This window comes from Magnolia sinica, chromosome 4, assembly GCF_029962835.1.
Source record: "Magnolia sinica isolate HGM2019 chromosome 4, MsV1, whole genome shotgun sequence".
NCBI lineage: Eukaryota > Viridiplantae > Streptophyta > Magnoliopsida > Magnoliales > Magnoliaceae > Magnolia > Magnolia sinica.
Window position 1 is genome coordinate 68,103,725 of NC_080576.1, and position 12,802 is coordinate 68,116,526.

Genomic DNA, 12,802 nt, shown 5'->3' on the forward strand with positions numbered 1-12,802 from the left:
CCTATGTGACTTCATTTATTTATATATTTTTTTAATGGCAGTGCTAGATTTTAATTCAGTTAGTTACACACAGTTTAAGCTCTTGAGTAGTGGAGCCGGGTCTCACGTGATGGCCTCTATAACTCTTAGGACTTCACTTAACTTCTCACAGCCTAGAGAGTTCACAAACCATGATCCATCAGAGGGGCCCAGTGAAGCTACTGGGGCCGTGAACTCGATTGGAATTACGCACAGGGTTGGCCGCAGTAACTCTCTAGAGTTTAGGTGGTGCACAAGGCGACCTTTGGGGTACCAAATCTAGGGCCGTCAGGCTGTTAATGAGTAGGTTTAAGCCCTTCCTCATGAGTTAGTACTGAAATCAAATCGTAGATCTAGGGGGTCTTACGCACGGTTGGCCTATCTAAAGCTCTAACTGCGGCCCTCATTTTCTTCGTCTGCGAGGTCAACCCCATTCACGGGAGGGCATTTTCCTCCATTCCCCGTGACGCTGCCGGAAAGCTATACAGACGGCATGGGGGTTACACGTGACTGACCATTGATGACTTTTGGCCTTTTTAAACTTTTGGTCATTGGCTCCGTCAGTTGCTCGCATGGGTATGCATTCGATGGCCTTCACAGGCTTTTTAGGGCCACTGACTTCTCACTGTTGCCTGAATGGCAATCTAGGCCATATGCGTGATTGGCCATTGGCTTAACCAGGTTGCCTTAAAATGCTTTAGAAGACAATGATAGGTATGTCAGTTGTTGTAAGGATGATAGACATCTCTATCTGAAATTGATACACCACCACTTCTGCTAATATCTTTGATTATACCCGTCTATCCGTCTGTGTTGTTCCTAATATACCAGCTTGATGACGGTATCAATTTCAGATAGAATTTTGTAGGGCTCGCTTGATGATGGTGATGTTTACTTTCCTTTTGCAATATTTGCTATTACATAGTCTTGATATGCTTACGAACTTCTTCTTTATTCATTGATCAGATGATACATGGCCATGATCTATTCTTGCCCCCTTTTGATTTATAATCATTGTTCTGATGATATTCTGGATCAAAATCAGTAGTGTCTTCAGGAACAATATCTTTTGACAAAGCGAGCATTGATTGATATAGGATTTTGTTTGCCCTATTGGAGTATACCTCTTTTATGATGTACGGCTTGTCCTATTTAGACCTGAATTTGCCCCTTGATATGATTGCAATTACTGTTGGGCGGTCAAGTATTCTTCATCAAGCAAATCCAACTCTCCCAGGCTTATTTTCACATTTTCATCTTCTGTTACAAACTAATGTACTGTCATTACTTTTATTTCAATCAGGATCCATGCATATGCACCATAGGATCAATGTGGCACTCTCGGTATACTTGACCCCCCTGATAAATTCTACCTGTATCAACTTAGTCACTGCCTCTTATATCAAGGGAACCAAGTCTGGACGGAATTTGTCACGCCCCAAACCCGGAAATCGGATTCGCAGGAATCCTGATCACCGAATCCGGTGCCGACAGCCTCCGTAGTACCCCATTCTCGGCTCCTAGCGTCCATACGCCAGATTCCGATCCTGGGATCTTACAAGGAGGATTTTTTTTTGTACATTTAACTCATAATAAGCATAACCACAAGATTACCCAATTCACAAAGGTAACATCATCATCACATATCCACTAATATAATCATTTGAGTACAATGCTGAAAGGAAAATACATAAATTAAAATCAAGCTCCAGAAGACCGCTGCACGCTCCAAGCTCAACAATGCTGCAACCTAACATCTCCTGCACGCATCTATCGTGCATAAGCTTATAGAAAGCTTAGAGGGTGGTATAAGTGTGTGCATAAGGTAAGTGTCAAGTATTCGATACAATGCCATCATCATACAGTACCAAAAATACTGGTAATCCATAAATCATACAATATCGAAATAAACAAATATACAGACAAGATCATGAATTATCAGAGTAAACATAAATACTGACAAGATCATAAATCACATGATAACAGAGTAAGTGAAAATACGGACAAGTCCATGAGTCAATCAATATCAAAATACACAATATAGAACAGCTATGCAAATGAGGAGTCATAAAGAGTCAAATATCAGATGTCGAAGATGCGATGCAATATGCAATCCTTGATGAGTTCACGAATAGCGTCAGTCATATCTAGACCATATAATGCAAAAACACAATAACCCAAAATGTCATATGCTATGAATGTAATGCGATATGTGGTGCAAATGGAACGATCATGCTGGAGTGTGAAATCGGGGTGGTAATACGTAGTATCGCAGGCTATGGGGTCCATCACAAGGGGCTTCTATCCAAACCAGTCCCATACCTAAATTTGGATAGTCAGACCCAATGTGGTAAACTCCTGATCTCAGGTTAGTCGCGCGCCCCAACCGAAATCTTGGCCATTGCGAGGGCACACGTAACAAATAGTTGCGCACCACCAACCCGAGTGGATAGTGAATGAACGAATGCATGCATGAGTATGCAACTCCTGCTCACTAAATCCATATATCTGCACAGTTCCTCTCTGGGATCACCACCGGGGTTTAGTACACTCCAAATGGCACTGTCGCTCTCCTAGCCGCACAGTCCAAGTGAGCGTAAGAAACCTCACTATCCGCCTGTCCAATAGTCTGCCAATACCTATCCGGCACGTCGATAGCGGACCCATTTACGAGCTGGTCAAACTCAGCCTAGTATTGCCCCCTACCCTCGGGCGGGTAAGGCCACACCCCCTCCCAACCGACCACGACACAGTGGGAGACGCGGCCTCCTGGTATTCGGCACTCGGGCGCTCATGTATCCACCCGGTCTCGACGTTGGGGCGTCTCCTGGCCTCGGAGGTTTAGGGATTTTCACCCAGGGACATCTATGGCACCCGTATGCTAGAACCAAACATTTCCGGTGTCCCATCTGGCCATCCACGATATGCCTGTGGAGGCTACGGCCCTGATGTCGCTAGGGCACGCAATGCAAGATGCATGAGTCATACAATACAGTCATGCATCAATCATGAGCATACTGTGCACTCATGTGAGATAACCTCCGCTATCAGGGAGTCTCATAACAATCTGCTCAACAACATATGCAATGGTCAACCACATCTCATAACACACATGCAGATGATGCGTATGGGCATGTATGATGATGTTATGCTGTCACATACTCATAATCAGTATCAATAACCGGCCTCAACAATTGGCTTCGACAATGTGGACATTTAACCAACATTGCTCCCAAGGAATAGCTCACATAGAGCTAAACATATAATGGGCCCATGACCTCACACAAGGGACAAATATACAACACCATGGGCCTCACTCAAGAGTTTAATACAAATTACGATGGGCCTTTCACATGGGCCTAACATACATCATAATGGCTCCATAGCTTAGCCCTCAAACACACCACAATGGGCTTCGTACAATCATAATGGGCCGCATCATATGGGGCTAATACGCACCACATGGGTTACATATACATCACAATGGGCCATGCCCAGGGGTCCCAAATACAACACAATGGGCCTCAACTACGGATCGCGTATGCATCATGTAGGCATCAGCCATAGGCCTTAGCAATCGAAATCGGCCTTAACAATTAGGTTCGACACTCGGAACCGGCCTCGATACTCGGCCTCGGCAATCAGAATCGGCCTATACAACTGTCCTCGACAAATCGATCACGACAATCGGGGTCGATTGATAATCAAGATCGGTAAATCAGTCACGACAATCGGGATCGATCGATGATCAGAGTCGGCAAATCGGTCGCGTCAATCGACAAATCGGCCATAACAATCGGGGTCGATCGATAATCAAAATCGGTAAATCAGTCACAACAATCGGGATCGACACAAATGGGCTTAACAAAGCCTAAGGAAAGGTCACAATGAGGACATCTAACTGTTATTGTCCATCAATGCGGCCATCTAACCAACATTGCTCCCAAGGAGTGGCCTACATAAGGAATTCATAAACAACGTAACGGCCACACATACATCACATTGGGCATCATTCATAGGCCATGACTCATGGGCTTTAAATACACCATAGGTGGGCCTACACATAGGCCTCAAATATATACGACAGGTGGGCCTCAATGGACGGGCCACAAATACATCAAGATGGGCCTTACACAAGGGTCTCATATATCACAATGGACCTCATATCTGGGCATCGTAATGGGCCTTACACACATCACATCGAGGCGGGCCCTGCACATATCAAATGGGCCCAACGGATGGACAGTGTACTTGTTGTTTACATATTAAGGTGGGCTGCATGTATGGACGGCATAGATGGAACACATACAACATGGTGGGTCCTGCGATTACACAGTAGAAGGGCCCACCATTCAACAAGCTAGACGATGCAGAATTATACAACACATACATAGCGGTGGCCCCACGTCTCTCGTGGCCGGATGAAATAGATATTACACATATATCACGTCGGGCCCACGTCCCGTGGACGGTGCAGATAAAACATGTACATCATATTGGGCCCATATGTACATCATATTGGGCCATATTTCATGGGCCTCAAACACATCAAGTGGCCGCATCAATGGGCTGCATCACTTGGCCCTCAAATATACAACAGGTGGGCCCTACACTTGGGCCTCAAATACATCACGTGGGCAACGCGTCATGAACCTAATACACGTCACAATGGGTCGCACGATAAGGGCCTAATACACACATAATGGGCCTCGTGTACTTCAAGTCGGGCCTCATCATATGGGCCTCATATACGCCAGGTGGGCCGCATCAATAGGCCTAATACTTTCCAAAAATGAATCATATTGAAAGATCATCAAAACCACACCCTAATTAGGGGCGGAGATGATGATTTGAAAATCATCTGGACCATACCACAAATAGTAGTGGTGATAATGTTTCCCGCGGCTTAAAATTTTCAGGGACCACCATGGAGATTATTTTCTATCCAATCTGTTCATAAGGTCACAAGGGTCTGAACTAAGAAGAAAAACAAATATCATATAAATCCAACACTTCTGCATTCCTAAAAGGGTTTCAAATGGTAGGTGTTCAACCTTCTATTGTTTGCGGCGTGGTCCACCTGATGGAAAGCATGGATATAGAATAAATACATCAATGGTGGTGGTGGGGTCCATGTACATGGCCTACAAGCGTAAGACGAGCTCGTTAAATGAATGGGCTGTTTGGATATAACACTGGCGTCATGGTGCAGCTAGCATCGTCCTAATGCATGGACGGTGTGAATGTACAAAACATCAAGGTGGGCTACACGTCCAACCTGATGGACGGTGTGAAAGCCACACGAGCAGGGCCCATTGTTCCAATGCACGGACGGTGTGGTTACAACACTAGATCATGGTGGGCCCCACCTGCCAAGTGGATGGACATTTTGAATATAACAAATACCTCATGGTCAAACCACTACTGACGTCAATACAATAGCTAATAGCTGGTTGTGAGGTACATCAGCCCATCTGCTTCCATCTCCCATTCAGATGGACAACTGGATATACAAGGCATATCTCAAGGTGGGCCCCACCCCCCTCACAAGTGCAGCACATGTGGGGTGGGTCCCACACCAAAAAAAAAGATGGGCGGCGTGGAGAAAAACACATCTATCATGGTGGTGTTCCACACGGCACCGTCCAAATGGACGGTGCAGAAATAAAATAGATATATCAAGGTGGCCTCATAGATGGACGACGAGGGTTCAACGAAGGGCCCACCATCAGGTATGTATTACATAATATAATATATAATATATATCTATATAACATACAATATAATATATATATTTAATATATGATATACATATATATATATATATATATATATATATGTATATATATATATATGTATGTACACGTACACACACATAATGGTGCAGCCACACATGTAGGGTGGGTCCCACCGTCCAATGCAATGGACGGTGCGGGTAGAATACATGAATCAGGATGAATTGCCACCGTCCATCGTCAGTGGACGGTGCAAAAGAAACACATGCATTACTGTGGGTCCCACGTGGGGCCCACCATCACATTTATCTTCCATCCAACCCATTCATAAGGTCACCCGTACCTGGACGAAAGGGAAAAACAAATTTCATTTTGATCCAAAACTCCTGTGGGCCCAACAAGGGTTTCAATGGCAGACGGTTCAATTCACACTGTTTCCTGTGATGTGGGCCACCTGAGCTTTGGATGGGCCTGAGTTTTGAAGGGAGCCCACTTCAAGAAGGGGGTCACCTCATGATCGGTTTAGATGTAATACATGCATCATGGTGGGCCCCACGGCTAGAGCCGTGGGTGCTGTGCTACCCGTCCGTCCGCCAGGCCTGCTGCCCTCTGACAGCGGCAGCAGCAGCTGCCGCTGCATGTTATTTTTTTTTTGTTTATTTTTTTTATGAAGTAGATCTCATGTGGGGCCCGCATCTGATGAATCCACTCCATTCATTGGTTTCTACTGATCAAGGTGGACCGAACGAGTCCAATATTGGACATACTTCAGTGCATAAAACCATCAGGGTGGGTTTTCAATGGTGAAAACCATAGTTTTCCAAGGGATGGCCTACCAGAAGGTTGGATTGGCCCCATTTTTCGGCTCAACACCTAAAATGATCTAAGGAGTAGAATGGACGGCTTAGATTAGACCGATACATCAAGATGGAGCCTACATGAGGGGTCCACCCAAAATTTTAAATCAACCTGATGTTTGCTTTGACGGACATGTCACCACAGTGTCCGTTCACCCTTCACCAAAGTCCAGCGTCCAGGGATGCTGGACGGATCTTGGATACCATGTATCTCTAGGTGGGCCTTGCTCAGGTGGGCCACCAAATGTAAGAGATGGTGTAGATGAAACATACATCAAGGTGGGGTCCATCCGAGTGGGCCACGCGGCCACACCATCACAAGAAATAAGGAAAGAGAGAGAGAGAAAGAAGCACCAACCTTCCTTATTCCTCCTTGATGCTCCAAAGCTCCAATGGGGCTCCTTCAATGGTGGAGATGAGCTTTTTGGTAGCAGGATATGGGGGATCTAAGGTAAGAAAGGGCTACGAATTTGGAGAGCTTGGGACGTCCAAGGTCTTGCTACCATGGTGGAAATATGGAGAATGAAAAAGGGAAGAGAGAGAGATGAAGGAGAGAGAGTAATGATGATAGCTCTCTCTCTCTCTTAGCTAGGTAATAAATGATTTGGGGAAAAAGTAGTAGGTATGGGCTAGGGTCATTATTGCTTTGACTAGAATTTATGGATGGCTTAGGGTGATGTCACCCTATCCTTGGGAAAAGTGCCAATGTGATAGGTGGGCCCCACCAAAACACAATCAATGGTCCAAATAGAGCGCGACCTACATCCTTTGATGTACAACTCGGATTGCCGTATGAGACGCGGCATTGGAACCGCAGCGACGATGCGGTCGTAATGACATAGGTCTTAGGTCAAGCCAACTCGAAATTATAGGATGACACTCAAGGTCGCGTGTAAATACTGGTTAAGGGTTGAAGGTTGCCGAAATTTGACCGGAAAAATCGCGGAAGTCTACGGAATGGTACAGGTTGGGATACGGGTCTTACAGAATTGCCTTTGCGTTTGTTTAATCAACTCTTTCTCCTTAGAGACATTGAAGTTGTGCATTGCAGTAGAAGACTGCACGGCTGTAATCATATTCACTAATGAGTCTACCCCCAGTCCTTGAAATTTTCTTCGCTTATCCTGACCGATTCCAATAGGAATTTGAATTTCCTTCCCATGGTTCAAGCCAGTGGGTTCTTCATAATCGAAACCCATGTATTTCATAATCTTCTTACTTGCCGACTATATTTTTTAAGATCTTGTGGTGTCAGCCTACCATGACACACATTATTCTCAGTTTCTTCTCTTGCCTTTGCTTCTTCTGAAACATAAAATTCTATTGGTTCAAGGTATTTTATGCTCGCCTCAACCTGAAATCTCCCTCGAGCGGCCAAAAATGGTTTATTCCTTTCAACATACGGCAATGGCATTGTGTAATTAGACTGTAAAATTTCAGCTGTTCGTATGACAACAAGGTTAATGGAGGTTGCCCTGGCTGCCTCAGATGTTTTGGCATAAAGTAGAATTTCTTCTTTGCTTCTGCAGTTTCGAATGATTCTGCCCTTTCTGTTTTTTCTTTGATCACATTCACTTGAATGTCCTTTAGGACCTTGCTTTCATCATTCTTTCTCTCCTCTATAGCAAACCCTTTATAGTAACTGGCATCTACAAAGGACTCGACCTCTATATACGGCTTTGCATCGACCATTACTTTATATTGTATTCCATCTTTACAATATTTGAAGCACTGATGCAGAGTAGAGGGTATAATGCTATACTGATGTATCCATGGCCTTCCAGGAGAAATTGTATGTTGTTACTGCATTTATAACATGACACACGACATCAATAGTCAGTTCTCCTATGTCCAGCTCTATGTAATCTTACCAAGTGCGCGTTGCCCATCTTGATTAAAGCCTTGTATTATCATTCCACTAGGGCATAGATCTATATGACGGTAATTCAATTTACTTAACATCAAGAGTGGCAAGAGGTTCACCGTAGATCCATTGTCTATCATGATCCACTTGACTTTCTTCCCACAGATATGACCTTCTATCATCAGCGGCCTATTATGCTCTGCTTTGCAGATCAAATCGTCATCAAAGAAGGAAATGACTGGTAGACAGTTTTCTTGTTCATCGTGTTCTTCATGCTCTAATTCTGCCAGTAAAGTTTCTTTAATGTCGTGATCGGACAATGCTTGAATCAAGCACTGTCAAAATTCTTCTGATAGCTTAAGTGCATCATAAACACTTAATCGAGCCGGTATACCCTTCAAATGACTTACTACCTCATAAGTCACTCTCGCCACTTCGCTCTTCTTTTCTTTCTCGCCATCATTATTCTGCCTTTCAATGACTTCTTTCCTAGTAATTTCTGGTTTCTACGTCACAGGACTTGTTATCTTCTTACCCAATCGTAATGTAATCACTGCTACCTTCTTTGGCATTTTACAATCTTCCTTCTCATTCACATCTCGAGCTTTTCCTCGGATTGTAAGCACATTCACTATCGCCATGGTACCCCTTTCTTTTTCTTTACCAAGTACTATTTCACCCCTATCTATCATCCACTATATTATACATTTTAGTGTATAGAAATTCTCTGTTGGATGTCCCACCAAGCGATGATAGCGACAAAAATCTCTTTCCTTGGTTCTTGTCACATCTTCAGGGCGTTTGGGCTCTGGTAATTCTATCGTGCCGACTTTTAATAGTTGGTTCATCATAGGGACGACATCTTCCTTGTCAAACACGATTCCCTCATGAGAATTGAACATCTTAGGTCTTTTTCCACTGTATCTATTCCTTGACTAGCTCCATTCTTCTCTTCGGTCCGGTCTCTTTTCCCTTAAGTCCCTTGTATCTTTGTCTCTTTTGTCACGATCGATAGCATTTACGGCCATTGTACTAGATACCCTCCTAGCTGTCTCATGGTGGAATGCTGGCATCTTACGAGTCATCAATTCTAAAGTGTGAGCTTTAGTGGCTAGGTCGCAAAAAGTTTTGATATTGGTGCTGGTGAGCCCAAATGCGATTCCTGTCCCCATAGAATTCAGACACATTTTGACCTGCTCTTTTTCTTTCGGTAACTGCTTACATGAGGCTCCCAATGTTTTCCATCTGTCTATAAACTTTTCTACTGGTTCTCCTTCTCTCTGTCGTATGGAAGCCAACTCCGTAATACTGACATCGTACTCTGAACAGAAAAAATTTGACATAAAAACCTCCTGCATTTGTTCCCAAGTACGTATCGACCCTGGTGCCAAATTGGAATACCATCGAAATGCTTTGTGTGTTAGTGACAACCCAAACAATCATAATCAATATTGCGGTATTGTAGAAAAATTTCCCACGCTAGTGATGAAGTGCATTAAATGTTCCTCTGGAGATCCTTCCCAGTTAAACTTTTAAAAATTTGGATGCTTGAAATTGGCTAGAAAGGGGATATCTTCTACCTCTCTTGGATACGACGTTCGATATCTAAAATGACTAGTATTTTCACATTCTCTTTCTACTTTGACAGCTTCTTCAACCACTTGTCTCACCTCATCTTGTGTCATGATTCTTACTGCTGGAACGAACCCCAGTGACCCTGCCCCCTGTGGTTGGAGGCCATCAGGTTGGTTTTCTTATCCATTCATTATACTCTAGGGGATCGTCATCTAGGCTATATTATGTGCAAGGGTCGCTAAGGCCTCTCTGAGGTTTCTGCATTCTTTCATTAATGCACTTTGGGCTTCTGCCATTTTATTAATACGATCCTCTGTAGTTGCTCTACATTCTGGGTTTGTCCCGACCATATATATTGTAGCTTCTCCACTGTTTGACGAAGCAGTAGTTGGAGTAGAGCAAGAATATGCTGACGTAATGGGACTTATGAAGAGGGGAGAGAATGGGGTCTCATTGGACTTTTCTATGCTCCCAACATCATTAATCGATTGGGGCAATAATGATACTGGCGAACTTGTCTGGGGCGGCGCAGACATTGGTGAACTGATTACCAGCGCTTTTCCTTTTTGCTCTCTTGTCCATTTGACCTCAGGGCACTCAAAGCTGGGAAGTCACGCGCTGTCAATTGTGGGGTTATTCATTCAGGATATATCGCCAGAGGAGCGAGTTCGAGATTCCTTTTGACTGCATTACGTGTTACCAGCCCTCTGACTCTTAGTGAAGGCTGATTTATTCTAGAGCTTCTTGCATTTCGTGCTCTCGTCTTATGAGATGTTACAATAGTCCAGCCTTCATCGTCCCCCAATGGTTGAGGTAAAGCAGATACAACCCCAGTTGTTACCCAAGTCATGCTGTTTCCACTCGTAGGGATTCGAGTCATGTGCTTCAGAATTTGATTCAGTGTGTATTCTATCACGAACCCGGTCAGAGTGAATCGGAAGTTCACCTTTCTTACGGAAGTTGCCATGAGTAGTAGGTTGTAATCAGATGCGGAAACCTTCAAACACAAAACATGATTATAGTCAGTGGTCGAAGACTTAAATAATCTATCTTAGAGATGAAGGGGAGGATGTTCCCACTAAGAGTCGCCATTTTGGCATCTGAAAGACACCAAACTATGATGAAAGTTTCATAACGATTTCACTGCTAATATTAAACAAGATAAATAAGTCCCCAGCAGAGTCACCATTTTGTCTCGAACAAGAAACAAATGTGTTTGATTTGGGAGATTATATTATTTAAACATAACAGAGAAAGAGTATTTAAAATGATCATCACACTTTATTAATACTGAGTTCATTTACACCCTTCTAGTATCCCTTGATTCTAAGATAGATTACTCGGAATAAAGGAATTATTATGAGTTCAACTATCATAGTCAAATATTAAATTTGGCAGCATTTCGTTAGTGATTTATGTCAAATATTAAATTCGGCAGCATTTCGGCAGTAGAGTCTACTACATTGAGTATGGCTATCCAAATTTAGGTACGAGACTAGTTTGGATAGAAGTCCCTTGTGATGGACCCCATAGCCTATAATACTACGTACTATCATCCTAACTTCACACTCCTGCATGGTCATTCACACCGCATATTGCATTGCATCCTCAGTATCTGATAATTGACTCTTTATGACTACTCATTTGCATATCTGATTTGTATTGTGTATTCTAATATTATATGACTCATGGACTTGTCAGTATTTTCGTTTACTTTGATATAGTATGATTCATGATCTTGCTAGTATTTTTGATGTTGTATGATTATGGCATTGTATTGTATACTTGTCACTTACCTTGTGCACACACTTTCACCACCCTCTAAGCTTTCTATAAGCTTATGCACAATAGATGCGTGCAAGTGATTTTAGGTTGTAGTGGCGTTGAGCTTGGAGCGTGCAGATGTCTTCTGGAGTTTTGATTTTATTTTGACATATGTATTTCCCTTTCAACATTGTATTTAAAGTTTATATTAGTGGAAATGTGATGATGATGTTGCCTTTATGATTTGGGTAAACTTGTGGTTATGCTTATTATGAGTTAAATGTACATAAAAAAATCCTCCTTGTAGGATCCTAGGATCAGAATCTGGCGTATGGACACTAGGAGTTGAGAATGGGATACTACAGAGGCTGTCGGCACCGATTCGGCGATCGAAAATTTTAAGAACCCGGTTTCTGAGTTTAAGGTGTGACAGAAGTTGGTATCAGAGCATAACTTGGGAATGCCTAAAGATAACATCACATATCTGCTGAAAGCTACTCTCCACTTTATGATTGTTGAGAATTTAGAATGGTTAGATCCCTGAGTTCAGATAACTTAGAGATTTTCTGATATAGCTCCCCACCGTTGAGATTATGAGGCTGGTATTCCTGTTTCGATTGTTTCTTATCCGGGATCCAAGGATATGTATGGTTCACCATTCTATTAAGGAGGTGTCTTAGGAGCGTAAGGCTGAGATTAGAGAACGCTATCTTCATCATTTTGTAAATTGATTGAGCTTTAACCTATATACTTGATGATGTTTCCTCTTCCCTTGTCTGTTCTGTAAATTTTGAGGATGAAAATTTTTTAAGTGGGGAGAGCTGTGAGACCCGTATCCTAGCCCGTACCATTCCGTAGGCTTCCGCGGTCCTCCTGGTTAAATTTTGATGACCCACGATCTGTTATCGGTGATTGCACGTGATTCTGAGTCTGTCCCGTATATTAGAGACGACTCGACTCAAAACTTGTACCCTAGCAACGGCGCCGTC